The sequence below is a fragment of the Danio rerio genome, chromosome 3 (genome assembly GCF_052040795.2).
Source record: "Danio rerio strain M-AB ecotype USA chromosome 3, GRCz13ab, whole genome shotgun sequence".
Lineage (NCBI taxonomy): Eukaryota > Metazoa > Chordata > Actinopteri > Cypriniformes > Danionidae > Danio > Danio rerio.
This window is the reverse complement of record NC_141023.1, coordinates 23689393-23709437: the sequence shown is the minus strand read 5'-3', so window position 1 is coordinate 23709437 and position 20045 is coordinate 23689393. Positions and strand designations below refer to the sequence as shown.

The window sequence follows — 20045 nt, the reverse complement described above, 5'->3', positions numbered from 1 at the left end:
TGCTAATAATAATAACAACTTTATACAAAAGCAAATTGGTATAAATTAACTGAAAAAGCCTCCCGAGATGAAGAAGGCATAAAATAAGTGGTTTTTCATATTTATGTAGGCTAGAAAATAATATGTTGTAATAATTAAACCCTATATATTTATATCCTATATGTATTCTTATTATATCATATATATAGGCCTATCCTTAATATTTAAAATTTTTCATAGGTAAAGATATTTGCATATTGCTCTACATCTTGTGTGTAGGCTATTAAGCAGTGTGTAAGCAAGGCGCAACTCTGCGCTGGAGTTTAGACCGGGTTGGTTTTGGTCTAATGAAAAATCTATTATAGTTTCTCAAAATAGCAACGCGCCAGCAGTGCGCCTCAGAACGCCTTCCTGTTTAGACCAGAACGCCTATGGGCGCACATATAAGTGCAAATGCATTTGCTATTTAAAGAGCGTGGCGCAGCGCCCCACTGCCAGCTTCACAGAATTTCTACAAAGTGTGTTGTATACTGTAAACTTGCAGACTTTTTTGGTCACATCCATAACGCATGTTTATTTACATCGTTTAAAAAAACATGCTTTGAATTTTTACTGCAAATGTCACATTCATAACACTGGAATTGCTCACATACAATTTCTCAAGTCTTTATGATTATTAATAAAGTTGAATGTTTAAGGGCCTAGATTATATGATGAGCTCAGTGTCATCCCTCTTCAGAGTAAATCTGGAATAATATGTGTGTCATTGCTTTTTCTGTATGCCAAATTATGTTTCCTCAGAATCAACCAAGCTAGGGTTAAAAGATTGAAATCAACTGTTTCCTGAGTTATTTGCCATTTTATGTGTTAAATCTTTTAATGTAATTTTTTTTGTATGTAAGCTACCAGTTTTATATCAATAATACCTGTTTATGATCAGTTTGATTAGACGGCTGAGGAGTACGCTGCTCAGATTTTAAGAATTAACAGATTAATATAATAAAAGTCTTAAACATATATATATATATATATATATATATATATATATATATATATATATATATATATATATATATATAATTTTAGGATGAATCTGTGTCTATTTCTCCTCTTCATCATTGAAAACTTATAATTGTGAATTATTTAAATACATTTTAATAATTTTCAAAGTTAAATGAAATCTTAAGTGTAATATTTAGCATGAAAAGTATAGTGGCTGTCTGACTTTTGTATGTGACGCTTAAGTAATCATTAGAAGATATTGTTCAAAATTACACACAAACACATGGAAATTTTAAAGTCTATCTGTGATTTAAAAAATCAGGTTAAAAGCCCTATATGTATGACACAGTTGATGACATTATGTGAGAGTATAATTGTTGTTGTTTTGAGATTGTAAGCGGAGCAGCCTATGGACTCTACAAGAGTGTTAAAGCTGATTTCTGCTGATGAAACTGCAAACCATCTTCAGTAAACTTTTTTTAATTCAATCTCTGACTCTGGCTCTTCTTCATTTGACAGACTGGTCATTTTGGGTTAAAACTGTTGGTTCCCCTACATAATATTGGCCACAAGATTCATCTCCTAATTTAAGGTTCATGCACATACTAATTTTTCCCCTTCATTCCTTCTCTATTGCTTCTTAATTCCCCTTTTCTCCCTTTCTTAATCCCTCAGTCCCCTGCTTTGCTGATCCAAACACATGGATGGGAAAGAAGCATGAAAACAACCCACACTTGGTTTTAAATCTGGATTGTGATCCTTAACCCTTTATTACGCCAAGAACCATTTATGGTAACTGCATTGACATTGATTTTAATATAATGTTTTATAGTTTAAGTCATAAAAGTTCAAAGTTCTTGTAATAACCCCCAGTAGCACTCCAGGGTTTTTCCAAAGAGTATTTCAATGGATTTAAAGGGTTAACAGCACAGCCACAAAGAAATGATATTCCATAAAATTGTCTGTTTGCATCTGAATTATACACAGATATTCTGTTTGTGGCTGGATGTTTTTCGAGGATGTTTTTAGATTCTGTTGGGAACAGCGTTTTGAAAAGTGACTCACTCGTGCCATAGCTAGCCAGAGCCAAAAAACCTTTGACCTCTTCTGAGTCTCTTAAAAGATCTCAAATATTTTATCGAGCGTAGTTCACATTCTGCCACAGATAAAGCTTTCTCTGTCTCGAAAAGCAAGACGATCGAGACACACTGTATGAAACTGCACAAACTGTACCACAAGTGTGTATTCCTGGGGGCTAAATAACACTGTTTAAATCACTGAATGAATTAAGAATTCATTCCCATGACTTATTAATTAATGGTCACTAATTATAAACACGTTGAAAAATTATTCATTTGTGGCCATAAGTTAAGTTTGAGTTTCCTTATATCAATAAAGTCTGTCTGTTTGGAAGTGTGTGTATATAAATCAGAAGATACGGTGCAGCAATGCCTCTTTGAAGTGTGTTTGAAGATTTTTATGGGCAAAATAAAAATGTATAGCAACATCATTCAAAATTATATATTGTATGTTTTAGTTTCAACCATGAACTACACAAGTTTGTGTAAAGATTTTGACTTTCGGTCATAAAACTGCGGCACGTAAGGCTATGATTGATGGCAGAAGGTTTTAAATGAAGCTGCAGGTGTCTCGCTGGAATGACTGTAAGATGGAGAAAGTCTGTTTGATTTTCGGCCTGTGTGTGTGTGTGTGTGTGTGTGTGTTATGCTGGGAAAATCCCCTGCAACAAAACCCCTCCCCCGGTGTTCGACCTACCATGCCAGCCAAACAGAGACAAAAATGCACAACATTCTCACACAGACAAATACCAACACTTACTGGAGTTAGATTCACACACAGTTCCTAAATGTTCTGTGGTAATTATAAAAGGTTTATATTTGGTTGCTGACCGATTAGCGCAGTATTCCAGTTAAGCTAACGTATTTATTTATATACTTGCATGTTTTATCCAACAAAGGTTTAAGCAGGTAGGTGAAACATTTTTGACAGCATCACCCTTGTTCCTTGACAAAAATTAGTTTGCATTGTTCTATTGGCTTTTGAAAACTATCCTTGTGAACAACAAAAGTTCATTACATGCTTTGTTCATTATGTTAGATTATAAACTTAAGTCTTGGAAAGTGTAGTAGTGATTGGATGAGTTTGAACTGCATTTTTGCAAAACGTGAAATACGCTGCTGTGTGTACATTTCATTGCACATTTCAGATGACAAATCTACTAGAGGACGCTGTCTTACATTTGCAAATCAGAAATCCGCCACTATGGGTACATTAATACAGGGGCTTTTCATATCACCTGGACCAGTGAACAGCTGACCTAAACCCTTCACCAAATATAAAATATGTTTAAAAGTAATCTTGTTCTGAGAAAATTGTGATTTTCTTTTTATCTTTTTACTGCTTTTTACTGTTGTGCAAAAAACTGCATGAAAAGAATCCTTTATTATCATCAATTATATGTAACTGCAATTACTATTAGTGTGAAAAAAAAACAAAAGTCTTACCTAGTTTGACCTAAAAGCACTAAGCCAAGGTGTAACAGGTCTTGCTTTTAGGATTCAAATGAGATTTTTTCAATAAGTCATGAAAAATAAATTCATGACATATTTTTTTTTTTTTTTTTTTGGACTAGTCTTAGCGGTTTCAGGAATTATTTTAGCCATTTAAGAAAACATTCACATTTTTCCTACAAAAAAAGCATCATTCCATGTAAATATATATTCTGTATCCTTTACATAAAAACACAACAAGTAGACAGTTGGCCATTGGGCTTCGTTGGTCTATTGATCAGTGTCAGTCCAGCTAGTTGGTTTGGTGTGTTCTACACATTGCCTTTTATCGGGTTAACATCAGATCGCATTAGCCTGACAAAGCACGTACTGTAAAATCAGTGTTGTGCATCAGCTGAAGAGAGTGCCCTGACTGGTTGTTCAGCAACAAATCAAATTGTAAGTGTGAAATAGGAACGTAAACAAATCAAGTCAAGAAAAAACACAAAGTAGCTGGCTGTAATTTTGCTACATTTCTAAAATATTGCCAAACAACAAGGATTATTAGATAATCAGACATGTTTGCAGGACTGAGGGCATACTCCGACTAGGTTTAGTTGCCTTGAACTGTGCCAAAGCACCATTGGCCCCCTCCCCTCTCCCCCAACAGCCTGCACTCACACTGCATTTTGCCTTCAGAACCGCAGCACACTTATGTCATTGATGATGCGACTGTTTAGTTTAACAGAAGAGAAGCGTTCTCGCTCAGCACAGTGGAGATTGCTTTAGTTATATTGTTTTGTATTATTTTTAGTCGTTTGGGATGCAGAGACACAGTCAAATATTTTGATGCTCAAAAATTATCATATAAGTCCTTGTGGTGCACATATTAGAAGGTTTGCTGAAGGTGTAGCTGATGTGCAGCGAGGTGTTTTTGTCTTTAATAAACTAGGACAGTTTGTGTTCATTAAAAAAGTAAAAATTCTTAATAAATCCATATGAAACAGTCATAAAAGTGAAGTCACATCTTCGCTTTCGGGCTCAGGCTCGCTTTGCACTCACACTACAAGCATACTGTACCAAAGCGCAATCGAACCACGCTCTGGCACAACTCTTTACACCTGGCCAGGGCTGGCCCAACTGAACCATGTTAGGGTGTGGAGCACTCACACTTGTCAAAAGAACCAGGAAACGCACCTGGGCATAATTCGAATTGCATAGTGTGAGTGCACCCTGAATCCCTCCGTGGTGACAGTTACTGTGATAGTGGTATCGCCTATCAGAAGTCCTGAATTTCTATTGTGAACTAGACTGACTGCCCTCTGCAGGTTGAAAGACACGTCCACTTATGCAGGCGCAGAACGCACATTGTCCTTTCAGTCGGCTGTTGTCCAGTTGTGTACTCATGGCCGGCTTTTTATTCCAGACCGAACTAGACAAGGTGACAACACAATTAGGTTTTGTTGTTGCTAGTTGTTTGGTGTCGACTAGGTGTGGTACCGTCCAATAGACAACACTAAGTGTCAGGAATATCTTATTTAAGCTTTGTTACAACTTATTTGCATGTTTCTAAAACAAAAGCAAGTATTACAACACATGTCCTTTTTTACAGCTGTGCTAGCATTGAGTACAGATTTCCATCTGTTTTTTATTGTTGTTATGTGCACGTATTTAAACTGATTGTAAAATATTTATGCACGTTTTTAAATTGAATGGTACAGTATATTCAGGTATGTTTAAGTATATCCAGTACTTTGTTACACAATATCCCATAATCAATTTACATAAAACAGCCATAGTTTAATACAAAAACATCTTACTTTATCCGGATTTGAATGTCTGCGTGTATGTTTCCATTAGATCTGGCTATAGTTTTCCTCCAGCACGTGCTCCCGGGTATTAGGTGATCTGAGAGGATGGATGACAAGTGCTTTTCCTCGCTCCATCAGCAGCCCTGCTTCCATCGCTTCTCAGGTTCCTGCACTGTGTGGAATGTGGCTTTGTCCCACTGTAAAATGAAAAATGATTTTAGCACAGTAACTGAGAAGCTTTCTGACTAATAATCTTGAAAGTCAAACCAAACATGTTTTGTCTCGTCTGCAGCCACAGATGTGATAAGAGGTTTAATGCTTCATAGTATTTCTCACATTCAACATAATATAGCACTATATTTTATGGTACTAAATTTGTTACTGCTACACTACAGTTTTCTAATTACGCTCAGATCAAAAGTACCAATCCTAACTATGAAATCTCTATAAATTGTGGTTTTTACAATATTAATTAATGGATGTTTCTGCTGGCAAGGTGAAATGTCAGAGCAGAAAAAAGCAAACACACAAACATATATTTGACCCTAGACCACAAAACTTTTTTATTGAGATATATACAGTACAATGATTAAAACAGGGTGATGCAGTAGGTAGTGCTGTTGCCTCACAGCAAGAAGGTTTTTGGTTCGAGCCTTGGCTGGGTCAGTTGGCGTTTCTTTGTGGAGTTTTTATGTTCTCCCTGCTTTCGCGTTTCCTCCGGGTGCTCCGGTTTTCCCCACAGTCCAAAGACATGCGTACAGGTGAACCGGGTGGGCTAAATTGTCTGTAGTGTATGAGTGTGAATGAGTGTGTATGGGTGGTGCCCAAAGATGGGTTGCGGCTGGAAGAGCATCCGCTGCATAAAACATATGCTAAATAAGTTGGCCATTTATTCCGCTGTGGTGACCGTAGATTAATAAAGAGACTAAGCCGAAAAGAAAATAAATGAATAAATGATTAGGATTTCCGTTGATGTAGTTTCTGTTAGGATAAAACAATTATTGGTTGAAAAACAGCTATTTAAAATCTGGAATCTGAGGATTTAAAATATTTTTTTAATTATAATTCAAGGAATCATTTGTTTACTTTATTTAAAGGTTTGTGTTGTTAATCTTTATTTTTTTCATTTTGGAGATTTGCACCCACTGCATGCCTGAGGAAGCTTAAAAGGCCTGGGTGTGGCCAACTGGAGGAGGGCCCGCTGGGAGCACATGGTCTTTAGACCTTTCCTTCAGTCTGTTTGGTGGCCAAAATTGTTTGATTTTGTTTATTTAATATTAGTTTTGTGTTCAGATTAACTCTACAATAAACCAACAAATGAAGCCTTGTCATTCCATGTAGTATTTTTAAGTAAACGTCTAAACCCCTCAGCAGACCCAAGATGTGACTAATATGGAATTTGGACTAGGGATAGCAGCAAAAATAGTCTAAACACCCCGCTCTGGATTCATATGGATTGAGTTTGAAAGGCTAGGCCTGAGCATGCTTCAAGATTGGTATGTAGAATTTCAATTGTAACTGCAAGAAGTCAGTATTCTGGATTGAAGAAATCCTTCATTCATTCATTCATTTTCTTGTCGGCTTAGTCCCTTTATTAATCCGGTGTCACCACAGCGGAATGGACCACCAACTTATCCGGCACATTTTTAAAAAGCAATTGCCCTTCCAGCCACAACCCATCTCTGGGAAACATCCACACACACACACACTATGGACAATTTAGCCTACGCAATTCACCTGTACCACATGTCTTTGGACTGTGGGGGAAATCAGAGCACCCTGAGGAAACCCACGTGAACACAGGGAGAACATACAAACTCCTCACAGAAACGCCATCTGAGCCGAGATTTGAACAAGTGACCCACCGACCTTCTTGCTGTGAGGCAACAGCACTATCTACTGCGCCACTGCATCGCCGATTAAAGAAATCAAAATGCTGAAAAAAATCAGCTTCAAAGAGGTCTAAATTAAGTTCTTATCAATTCCCATGACTAATTAGAAATTTAGTGTTTTGATGTACTTACAGTAGGAAATTTACAAACTATCCTACTGGAACATGATCTTTACTTGAGAATGCTCAATAATTTGACCACAAATTTGCCACAAATAGATTCATGCAACTTAAGACTGGCTTTTTGGTCCACAAAACATTTATAATTTTTAAAGAATCAGTATTTAACAAGTTAATAAAAAGTTATTAAAGACACTTTTAAAACAGAAATCAATGTCCAATAATGGAAACTGAAACTGTGAATTAATAAAACTGCATCATGAGATAATGATTGAATCAGATGACATTTAAGGTTCCCATTGGGTCACACTGTATTTTGATGGTCCGTTTGTTAAATTTAAGTTACATTGCATCTACATGCCAACCAGGCCCAGATTGGCTAATCGGGAGTACAGGGAGAATTCCCGGTGGGCCGGTCTGTTTTTTGGCCGCGAGGGCCGGTTTCCCTAGCTCCAAAATCTATTTACTTGTATTAAATGTATTTACTTATTTACTTGACCACAGCCTTTTTATTCAATATTTTACCGCAGCTCTGCTCTTTTTATATATGTGTATAAATTGTGGTCCAGTGGTTAGCACATTAGGTTACGACGAAGCTGACCCGGGTTCGATCCTCGTCTAAGTAATTTCATTTTTTTCATATTTATTGTTAAGACATATAATACTGTTAGGGTTGTTGAACATTTGAAGTTCTAAAACAGCTGTTTTCTCAAAAAAAAAGACGTGATAGTGTCATTAGAAACTTATTTGGAAATGACCTTATTTTAATATAGTCAGTCATGAACTGAGGTGGGCTGGTCAGGAAACTCCAGGGCTGAAAAGGAGTCCCACTCCGGCCCTGATGCCAACTAATTTTCATTAGATTAAATGTAGACTGTTAGGTTGGGGTTAGGGTTGGGATTAGTGTAAGTTGACATGTACTTGCTCAGTTTTTTATAGTCAAGGAGCAGTATCAGCAGATATTAAGCAGACAGTCTTCTTATACTTAAATGAACCTTTCAAAATAAAGTGTTTCCATACATTGTAGCAATGAAAATTGTGTATTAATCTTTAGATAATATTTTTAGAGTAAATATTAACTTCAGCATTTACTAGTACATTACTCAAATCAAATAATACATACTAACATTAAAACTATCTAATTAACCTGAGTTAACTATCTCTGAACTCGATTTATTCACTAAACATTGACAATTAATAAACCTTGTATCAAATATTTCATTTATATATTAATTAAACACTAATTAAATATTATAATTGATATACTGTACAGTATTGCCATTTCTTTCAGTTGTGTAGGTCAAAGCTTGGCAGAAGGCTAGACGTGCCGTCTTGCAACCTGTCTTTATTTTAAGCCGTCTACGTCGACCCAGTTACAGTGTATTGTTATGCATTTCCCACAATTGTGACGTGGATAAAATCTAATGCTCGACTGACACAATAGAAAACATTTCAAACTATACTCTGAAAACCATTGTAAAACATCTGCAATCATTACGTCTGGTGCCTTTAACTAAATGAAAACATTAAATGATGTTTAGGACAGAGAACTCTTTAAAGGCATTTGAATGCTCTCTTTTACGTACAGTATACTTTAACCAATTTCTCAGAAAAACATCCATTTAGATTTTTTTATATACTTTCTATGGGATCCTATAAAATACAATTATCTAGTTTGTTGGTTTGGTCTTAAATTAGCCAGTATGAAAAGCAAATTTGAACTATTCTTATCGTTTATAGTGAAAACAAATAAATGCATTTGGAGAAAATATAATATAAAATTTGAAAAAACAGGACAAATAAAAGAGGCTATATAAATTGGTCAATAATAAGTGGATTGTTGTAAAGGTTGTAGAGCAACACACAAAATAAAATGCTCATAGCAGTGTGTGTTCACTTTACTGGGTACTGTACGTGATTCATGATCGTTTGACATCCTTTACCTCAATGACCTTTGACCTTGTTTACTACCAACTACAGTGGTGCGAAACTAACGAGGATGTGCGTTCTTCATCTTTTCTCCTGTGTGCGTGTGTGTGTGTATGTGTGGGAGGGGGACTTCCACACTGTGTGGTATTAATATCCTCATGCCTCCATGCCTGCAGGGTTACTCCTCTGCCAGGAAACACATGACCTCAGCACACCTCCTGAAGAGCCTCCACCTTACACTCATGCATACTGTACACACATGGACACACATACAGTAGCAAATACTGTCTTACGTGCCTGCCGTTCCACACCTCAGATCTGAGGCTCTCAGTCTGGCTTGGATGATGATGATGATGATGGCCACTGTAAAATATTTAAAAAGTTGTAGGTCAGTACAAGCACTCCAACACTTCTGATCAAAATCAGGTATACAGTAAGTGTAGTGAGAGACAGCACTAAGTAGACTTCCAGATGACTTACAGGTGCATACTGTTGTACTTCCTCCTGTGAGGACGTCATCTGCCACTTTTCATTCTGTCCTTCCTGTTTGCACAACAACTTCCTGTGAGCTGTCCTGTTCTGCTGATGGATAGCCTAGTTCTAGTGTGCTGCCGCATGGTTTGTCCTATTTAGAGGACTATCAGCCGTTTAGAATGCTTCTCAGAAGCCTGTAATATTATTATTTTCAATTAAAAAGCCCATTATTTTACAAAATTTATTATGGATAATGATAATGGTGGCAACAGTAAAACATCTACGGACATTTTTAGCTATTTCTGCACAGGATTTTGTACCAAAAAAATCTGTGGTTTTATGTGGAATGATTTGGGGAGTAGCATAACTAAAAACTTAATTCATGAAATAAAAGATTATACCTTTAATAACTTTTATTTATTTTTTACAATGCAAATCCAATTAGATTCACTTAATTGGTAAAAAAAGCAAGTCTCTCATATAATATATCTACCAAAAGACAGAAAACATTACTTTACAAACTGTACTGTAAATAATTCATATGAACATTTCCATATTTGTTAATAATAATAATAATAATAATAATACTGCAATTAATTAATAAACTGAATGAATGTAAATTTACACAAGTAAATAAATAGACTCGATGGGCTTAAAAAAAATAATAATAATTTGCAGATTTCGTGTGGGCCTAATAATATGTAAATATGTCTTTATTTAGCTTCCTGCACTTTTTCGCCATCTCTACCTGAAGTTTAGTTCAGCTGATATTTGGATACTGTGCCTTTAAGACTTCAATAAATGTAAATTAAAACACTGTATTCCTAGGGCTACACAATTGATAATTTCTGCATATGGTAATGTGTGCATCTGCAATAGTCACATTGAAGGATAAGTAATGTCAAGTTACACAGTTCAGAAAACATGAGATTTGTTTATTTATGAGTTTAACCACAATGAAGTGAAAGTTTATCATTTGCTTGTGACAGTAAAAGTATTTTGAAGGAGGTTTACAGAATTTAGACACAATGAATTATACTATTTAAAAAAAAAGATGCATTTTATTACATTATTTTTAAAGCTATGTGTAATGCGGGGAGTGACACTGACAACAGAGGTGAGGATCCACATGCAGGTTTATTAGCGAGGTCAGGCCAGCAATGGTCAACACAGGGGCAAACAGACGTATACAAGCAGTCCAGAATCGTAGTCAATAGGCAGGCAGATTGTCAGAGGCAGGCAGCACACAGGATTAAACAAATAAACAAGGCAAGGATAAAAAACACAGTAAAGCAAGACAAAGGAAATGTGTTGTAATGTCACTAGAACAGATAACAAGACTCAGCGACTGGAGAGAGTGTATGTGCTTCTTAAATAGTGTGTGTAATCAGTCCTTGACAATCCTCCGGTGCTGCGTGTGCAATCAGGCAGGATGAGGAACATGTGTGTGTGTGAGAGGAGAGCATGTAAAGGGTTGTAGTCCAAAAATGGCAGATTTGTAGTCCGTTAGTAATACTGCATGTTTTCCAGCGGTCTATGGAGTTCAGATCGCTGGTGATCGTGACACTATGCAGCTGTATTTTACATTTGAGAATACAATATCTGTACATGAATGCTGTTTAACTCCCCAGAAAAAAAGTGTCCTTGAGCTCTGGAAAGGCGCTATATAAATAACAATTATTATTAAAACCATAAAGCACTTTTTATTTTGTTCTTTGCTATTGTATTTAATCGATGCTTGCAAATTATTTATTTTTGCACAATTCACTCCCAACAATCAATTAAAAAAATAATGAATTCTTTCCAAATGGAGCCATTCAAGTCATCAGATCAAATTGTATTTATATTACAATATATTTTGCAGAATATCACAATATTGAAATGTCTAATTTTTCCAATATCGTGCAGCTCTAATTTTAATCAAGGGTTTACCTTTGATTAGAATCAACTATCTATGTTCTCTGACCAGCAACAAACTGGTCTAAAAAAATCTCTAAACCACATAAAGCTGGACTAGCAAGGAAATTTATGTTGGTTTGAGCTGGTCCTGGGATGATATGAACATATCAGTTCTGTAAAGAAGAAATGAGAGAGTAATAGGAAATCCACTGATCTGGAGAGTGAGTTAAAGTAGCTGGCGTCAGGGCAGGGTTCACTCTGAGGTTTCCAGCAGCAGGGAAGGGCTCTCTTGAAGCCTTCAAGCTTGAAGGCAGGGCTCTCTCTGAGGCTTTTCACGGTATGGCCGCAGAGCTCTCTCACACTCAAAGACAAAGCAAATTGTATGTGAAAACAATGCTAGCTGTCTGACCGTCTCAGGGAGGGTGGGCAGAGGAGCCTTGACTGGCCTGGTTTAGTACTGAGACGACCCTGAGATGGCCATACAATAGTCTTCAATAGAGCAAAATACAGCACAATGCAATACAACACATAATCTCTAGACATCTTAGATATGGGTCTAAAAAAAAGCACAATTCAAAAATAAAATGGAATAGAAATGCTCTCATTGCACACATCCTTTTCAAGCTTGTGTTCTTGATGTTGCTTTGGTTGAGCTTCCCCTGCTTGAACATTTTTATATTCAAGATCAGGCCTTGATCAAATAACTGAAGGTTCTAGTCTGTTCATTGGAAATAGGTTCACTTTCCTGTTTAGTTCCACACCTGATAATATAAATAAACCAGGTCATTAAACTTATCAAGATTACCTAAATCATTCAATACCCAATTATTTTCAATCATATTCCTACAGGTTCAATTCAATTCATGTTTATTTCTATAGTGCTATTAATATGTAGATTGTGTCAAAGCAGCTTAACATAGAAGTCCAAGTACATTGAAACTGTGTCAGTCCAGTTTTCAGAGTTGAAGTTCAGTTTAGTTAGTTGTATATTTGTTAGGTTATAAACAATGTTAGGTCAGTGTATTTTAATTTTCACTGCTGAAAGTCCAAATACTGAAAAGAAAATCCATATATGTACATTTCCACAAGCCCCGAACCAAGCAAGTCAGTAGCGAAAACAAAACTTCACCAATTGACGAATGTGAAGGAAAACAAACTCGAGAGAAACCAGGCTCAGTTGGACACGACTAATTCTCCTCTGGCCAAAGTGTAGAGCTTCCTGTGCTGAGCTGCAGTACAGGCACCGGAGGCTGAAGAACACTGGACGTCCATCGTGGAGAAACTGCAGGTGTGAGTAGGTCCCCAAACTCTCCCTATTGGTGTCCTAATCTGTAGAATTTAGCTCCAACTGTTATTATTCAGAACATACCTGAATCAGTAATCAAGGTCTTCAGGTTTCCACAAATCACCCAAAGCACAAAAATGTTCGATCATGAATTTAGTTTAAGCTAGAATAGAGATTAGCTTAAAGCCTCATCGTTCAAAACATACTTAAACCAAGTTTCCAAAAGCCTTGCTTCAAGAGGTTCAATGTCCTGCATAGTTTACCTCCAATCATTTACATGCATGATTCAGATAATCAATGTCTTCAAGACTCCTTAAAAGTTTTATTCACCAAAGATGTCTTCCAACCCCCAGAAGTCCACTTTCTTGCAGGATTTAGCTCAAACCTTCATTAATCAGTACATACCTGAACCAAAACTTTTACTCCCCAAGGATGTTCAGCCCTGCACCTAGAGGTCTACTTCCCAGCAGAGATTAACTTCAATCATCATTAATCATATCTGATTAAAAGGCAATTAATTTCTTCATGATGCCACAAAACTACCAGTCCTCAAAGATGTCCAATCAAGCTCCTATGGATTCACTTTTTGGCAACAGCAGAATTTTTATCTAGTCTGTACAAACTATTATGCCTTTAGTTTTCCAGTAACTCTAAAACTTTTAATAGTGTGTTTGTTTGATTAGATTTTTGCATTTTTCTTTCTTCATACAAAACCACTATTATAACTGAGGGTGGATTGAGGATTAACCTAAAGTTGTAATATCCCAGTTTTTTACGTGGCCATTCAACCTGTAATTGCTTGTCAACTGCTGGCTAAATTTGAGGTCCTTGTGGTAAAAAGCAGACTCTGTGGTTTTGTGTTTCTGCTATCTGCCTTATGGTTTTCTTTAAGGTGGCTTAAAACTAAAGTTGAAGTCTCTACAACCATTGCAAAAAGTCTAACATCAGCCGATTTCTGGCACTCCACCAACCATTATGCCTGCTGCTGTTTTTCCCATCATCCTTTGCACCTTACCGTCCTGAGATTAATAATGTAGTATTCACATCTCACGTTCAATTGCAAAGAACTGCTCAGAATACCATGGTTTGACAACAGGTAGCAAAAGCATGCCTGAGCCAACCTATCTTCTCCCTGTTGCTTACGCTCCAAATCCCACTTTCCTTCTCCTCTCCCTCACTCGTCTTCTTGTCATCCAACAATAACACAACATGCTGGCTTCCTGCATGTTGGAGGAACAATGGGAGGATAACTTTGATGGCGTGTGCGAATTTGCAGGAGTGCTTTTATCTCAGCCTGTAATCTCCTGGAACGCAGTGAGAAGGGTCTGTGTTTCTGAAATAACTAGAACATTCGTTTTGAGATTCATTTATCAATGAAGTAAATTACCAAGAATTTTTTTAAAGTGTAATTCTTCTTAACAGAAGTGAAACAAGAAGAGATGTAGACATAAAAATCACCCTGACCAATCACTTGTGCACCACTGCTGACTGCAACAGCTACCTCAGGTCATTTTAGTTAAAGAGCACCTATTTTACCCCTTTTACAAGATTTCAGATAAGTCTTTTGTGCCTCCAGAATGTGTCTGTAAAGTTTCAGCTCAAAACACCCATCAGATTATTTGATATACCTTTTAAGAATACCAAGATTTTCTGATCTAAACGCAATGTGGCTGTATTTGTGGCCTGTAACTTTAATGCTAGTTCTCCCTCCCCACCATTTCCACATGCCTGTCAGAGTGTGCCTCAATCTCCATCTTGGCTGTGTAAGAGAAACAGCACAGTGACAGACATAAAGGAAGCAGATCTCATGTAACGTTTTTGAGAAATACTACAGTAAAAACTTGTCCTGTTTTGTGGATATGATTTTATGTGTTACTACGGAGACATGTTAATATGGGGCTGTCAATCAATTCGGTGGGCGAGGAAACCACACTCCTGTCACGTTGCGGTGGGCCACAAAATGGGAGTGATTTGGATCCTATTTTAATGTTAAAAATTAAAAAAAGAGACTTTTTGTGTTTCTATCACACCAATATAACTGCGGACACACTATACCTACACACATTTCTGTCCAAACAGCTTACTAAAGATGATTTTCATAGGTGCCCTTTAATGGTAAATTGTCCTGAGCCCATTAAACTCCTAGTGTTCAGAAATATGGCATACACCAGGGGTCTCAAACTCGCGGCCCGCGGGCCATTTGCGGCCCTCAGTGCAATATTTTGTGGCCCGCGCCGACCGCTGTACACTGACAGAATCAGCGGAGCGGGGAGAGAGAGCGCTTCCAGCTCCGCTGATTCTATCCGTACACAGCGGTCACTGGCATTCCCCGCCCGCCGTGTAAACACAGGAGCGGGGATGCCGGTGACGTCACCACGCACCCCGCCCCTTTGTTAGACGCTGTGACGGGCGGGAAGAACCAAGGTAAGCTGTTCCCGCCCCTGCCTGCCACTCAGCTACATCCTGCATCTTACAGGGCTCGAAATTGCGACCATTTTGGTCGCATATGCGCCCGAAAATTAATCTATGCGACCTCATTATATATTTGGGCGCATTAGTGCGACTGCTGATAATGGTTGTAGTGCGACCTGTTTTGATTTTTTGTAAAAACATGCTGAATCGCTCTTCCCTGCCGCTATATTGGTTCATATTAGCTGTCAATCACTCAAGGCTTTCCGCTGTCAGATGACAGGGAAGGAGCTTTTATGACCACGGGAAATGCAAACGGCTGAAGAGTAAAAACTTAAAGCACACAGGTTTGCAAACCCCACCTAAAATTGAGGTTCAGATGAGAGCGATCATGACACGTCACGTGGTGAATAATGATCCACCAGCTGAGATCAATCGAGTACGCGCTTCTTGGAGAAGGTGCCCGAATCTCGATGCGTCGCATTCACTGCGTGTTCAGCGCAAATTTCCGCTAAAAGTCAAATCTAATACTGTACATATCATCGCCAAAGAAGCTCGCCTTTACTAAATTTACACTGAAACTGCGTCTCATAACAAACAGCGGTATTCCGCCGGTGGTCATCGCAAGAATCTTGCTCTGCCTGCTCATAAATTGGGTCGGCTGACTCGCCAGCTTTTCCACTAACACAGAAAAATGAAGATCATCTCAGACTGAACCTTTAAATTGACACAAACTGAAACCAAATCTTTTAAAGTGATAGAAGTGAGACTTTACTTTCTTTCTTTTGTCTATTCTTTTTTGAGGTGTATATTATTTTTATTTTTTTATTTATTTACTGATGACTGCTTTGCAGCTTTCATTATTGAATTGAATGATTTATTATAATCTTTTGTTTGTTTTGTAGCAGAAATATTATTTATTAAATTGACATGCATATAAAAACAGCAGTACAAAATAAATATTTCTTACTGCAATGCTTCATTTTTGTTTGATGCAAACTATACATTTATTTTTCATAAAGTAACAGACTTTTTATAGCAGATAACCTACATTCATGCACATTCAAGGCAGTATCATAATGAGAAATGTAATTCATTTTTACTATTATTGTCATTTTCATCATCATTAATATTCTTTAATTATTAGACATTCATTTTGGAATAATTGCACACAAATATCAATGTCTTCGCAGCATTAGTTAGATAGTTGTTTCTGGTTTTTGTCAATCCTATTGATGTTGTTTTAAAATACAATAAATCCCTTAAAAAGCAATTTGCAGCGGTGCTCAATCATTTTTGGTGGATGCTCCTAAATTTTTTCTGGTGCTCCTAAATTTATTTTGGTGCTCCTAAATATTTGAAGTTGGGAGCACCGGTGCTACCAAGTAAAAAAGTTAATTTCGAGCCCTGTCTTATATATATTATAGGTAGATACAGACTGGTACAGACTGATGTGACTGGAGTGGGGTGAATGGAAGTTTTGAGTGAGTTCCCCCACTTTTTTCCCTAGGACTAGGTCTTTTTGGGAGCACATATTTGTGTGAGAAGTTATTCTCCACCTTGAACTTCAATAAGTCAAAGTACAGGTCTAGACTTAATGATGATCATCTTCAAGCCATACTGAGGGTCTCAACTGCTTCCGCTCTAAAGCCAAATGTGGTTCAGATTTGTGAGAAGAAGCGCTGTCAAGTCTCTGGCAGTAAGGAGTAGGCAAAAGATGCCATGTTCAGAAGAACTGTTCATAATCTTCACTCAATGTTCTATTAATGTTCAGGACACTTCATGTTCAGAAGAAATAATTAAAACTGTTAATAATGGCATTTGAGGAATTTTTTTTGTGAAATCCCTTATGCGGCCCAGCCTCACCCAGACTTTGCCTCCTGCGGCCCCCAGGTAAATTGAGTTTGAGACCCCTGGCATACACACAAAGGATGATCTACGGGTCGTTTAACTGTCGTTCTTGTCTGACAAAATGGGCTTCTTTCTCATTATGAGCCACAACCTGGCAAACATGTCTTGACAACGGGAAACACTTAACACAATGTACTACCACTTTAAAAACAGAGGTTGCACACCTTGTCAGACAGAAAATACATATTAAGATGCACAACCACTTAGATTTATGAGGCAAAATAAGAATAATCCTGTCAGGATCTACTGCAGCAATGCACTTCTTTATCAACCTGCCCTATCTGACAAATGGGAAAATCTAAAAGTAAGTAGACAAAGCAAATATAAAAGCGTATTTAACATATTACTGATAGCTAAACAAATCTAGAGGGTAAAAGAGTAAAAAAAAATGTTATACTTTTTAAACGGGAGGAAGGTAACTTTTTACATCCAATTTATTGTCAATCCATATTCCTGCCGTCTTTCACAAAAGCCTCAAACCCATTAAATCCCCCCCAAAAGACCTCCAGTTAAAAGCACAATCTGTAATTTTGGCAGCCGGTAGCCGGTTAATGGAAGTAAAAATCACACTTCCTGAGAAAGCTTAGTGCACTTTCCTGCTTATAATCAAAAGTGTGTGAGACTCATCATGAATTATGTCAACAGTTAAAGATACTACAACTCTGGGTCAGTTTAGTCAACTGTAGTTGTATGTAAAGCAACACATACACACACACACACACACACACACACACACGCGTTTAAGAGCAGTCTATCTTTGTCATCTCAAAGCTGGAGTCTTAAACAGCAGACAATGGTGGACTTCAATTCACACAGTCCTTCTGATGTGTCAGACATAAACTCTCTCTCTCTCTTCCTCTCACTCTCCGTCTCCCTCTCCCTCAATGCTTCCATTTATTCCATTAGACACAGGGTATTCCCTGGGTCATCATTGTGTTGGTATCCAGGTTGCCAATGGCAACAGTCCCATCGTTTCACCCACACTCTGACACCATGTCTTTTGTCCAAACATCTGACTGAGAGACATAGAAAAGAAACAGTGAAGCAGCGAGTGGGCAGAGGAGAGAGTGTGAAATTAGTCACGCAAATGCCACCGAGCACAAGTGTGCCCCCTGTTGGTGGAGCAGACAGAGCAGGTCTGTGGGAGGACTGTGAGTGAAACGGATTGTGAGGAGAATCTGCAGGTGGACACATTCTCACACAGTGCCAAAATTCCTCAGCCAATCGCATCTCTTTCTCACTTACTGACTCGATTTCTTGTACTTTTGCATTCCACAAGGAATAATCTGAAATTCAGTCAATAAATGATTTAATTCTATTAATTAATAAACAGAAATTCAATCCTTAGTTTTAGTTAAGTATCATGGATGAATGATGAATGAAACTGTTTGAGCATTAATACCTCTTATATGGCAGGAATATGAAAAAAAAATGTTGCTGAAACTGTGGTCACTGAGGATTTATAAACTGTAAGTAAATGGCACTTTGAGAGTCAAAAGTCATGAACTTGCTCTGGACCATTTGCTTAGACTATAGTTTAAACCGACCATAAAAACAAAATAAATAAATAAAAAAAAGTCAACAACATGCTCATAAATAGTTATTAGGTAAGTGGTTGGGTTTAAGTATTAGGTAGGATTAGGGATGTAAAATAAGTTCCTAGAGAATATGTAATACAAGTTCATACATTAATAATAGGAATGCAACAAACCACTTTTTATTAATGAGAATTAGAAAGATCTTAGCAATGTCTCAGAAGGTCTCACAAAATGGTTTCAGGTTTGACCAGAAATCAATGTCTGAAATCAACAGTGTAAAAATGGCATTGAATTATCTGAATCATTTACACAAAATTTCCACTTGGAAATAAAATCACCTGATGTCAAATCTTTCATTAGACCACCTGTACTTGTGAAGGTGATATACACTAATCGGTCACTTTATTAGGTACAGTACACCGGTCCAAATGCTCGTTAGCTCAAATTACTATTCAGCCAATCACATGGCAGCAACTCAATGCACTTAGACATGTAAACATGGTCACGACGATCTGCTGCAGTTCAAAGGGAACTTCAGAATGGGGAGGAATGGTGATTAAGTGACTTTGAATGTGCCAGCCGGGCTGGTATGAGTATTTCAGAAACTGCTGATCTATTGAGATTTTCACGGATTCACGGAGAATTTGCAGTCAACAACATGAAAGCATGGATCCATATTGCTTGTATCAATGCCTGAACGCTGGTGGTGTATTGTTGTGGGGGTTATTTTCTTGACACACATTGCACGCATTAGTACCAATTGAGCATTGGGTCAACACCACAGCCTACCCGAGTATTGTTGTTGATCATGTCCTTCCTTTTATGACCACAGTTTACTCATCTTCTCCCAACTTCCAGCAGGATACCGCACCATGTCATAAAGCGCAAATAATCTCAGACTGGTTTCTTGAACATGACAATGAGTTCACTGTACTCCGATGGCCCCCACAGTCACCAGAAACTGTAGATTCGCATCATGGATGTGCATCTGACATATCTGCAGCAACTGCATGATGCTATCATGTCAATAGAGACTCTCTGAGAAATAATTCCAGTACCTTGTTAAATCTATGGCACAAAGGCAATTTTGAGAACAAAGGGAGTCCTCTTTAAAAAATCCCTCTTTATATGAATTATGTTTCCAGATTTCTAACAACCTCTGCATGTCTAAGATCCAGCACCAGCTCTAGCTTTCTGTCTCTCTCTCCCCTTCTCTCCTTTCTTTCTCTCTTGAACAGAGGAAACTGCAATACAATGATAACGGTTGTGAACACAATAGACCATAGG

The 20045-nt window shown here is 37.5% G+C and overlaps 1 long non-coding RNA gene across 2 annotated transcripts in view; it reads right to left on the bottom strand.

Moving 5' to 3' along the window:
• Window positions 1-3627: 3627 nt before the first annotated feature.
• Window positions 3628-20045, bottom strand: part of LOC141381191 (uncharacterized) — a 35367-nt gene continuing 18949 nt past the window's right edge. Inside the window, exons 2-6 of one of the 2 annotated variants that reach the window (XR_015480786.1) lie at window positions 9723-9785; window positions 9536-9605; window positions 4517-5499; window positions 4048-4429; window positions 3628-3804 (exon numbers count right to left, since the gene is read on the bottom strand). This is a non-coding gene — a long non-coding RNA (uncharacterized LOC141381191). The remainder of the gene's footprint in view (window positions 3805-4047; window positions 4430-4516; window positions 5500-9535; window positions 9606-9722; window positions 9786-20045) is intronic. The other variant, XR_015480785.1, reaches the window with a different exon arrangement.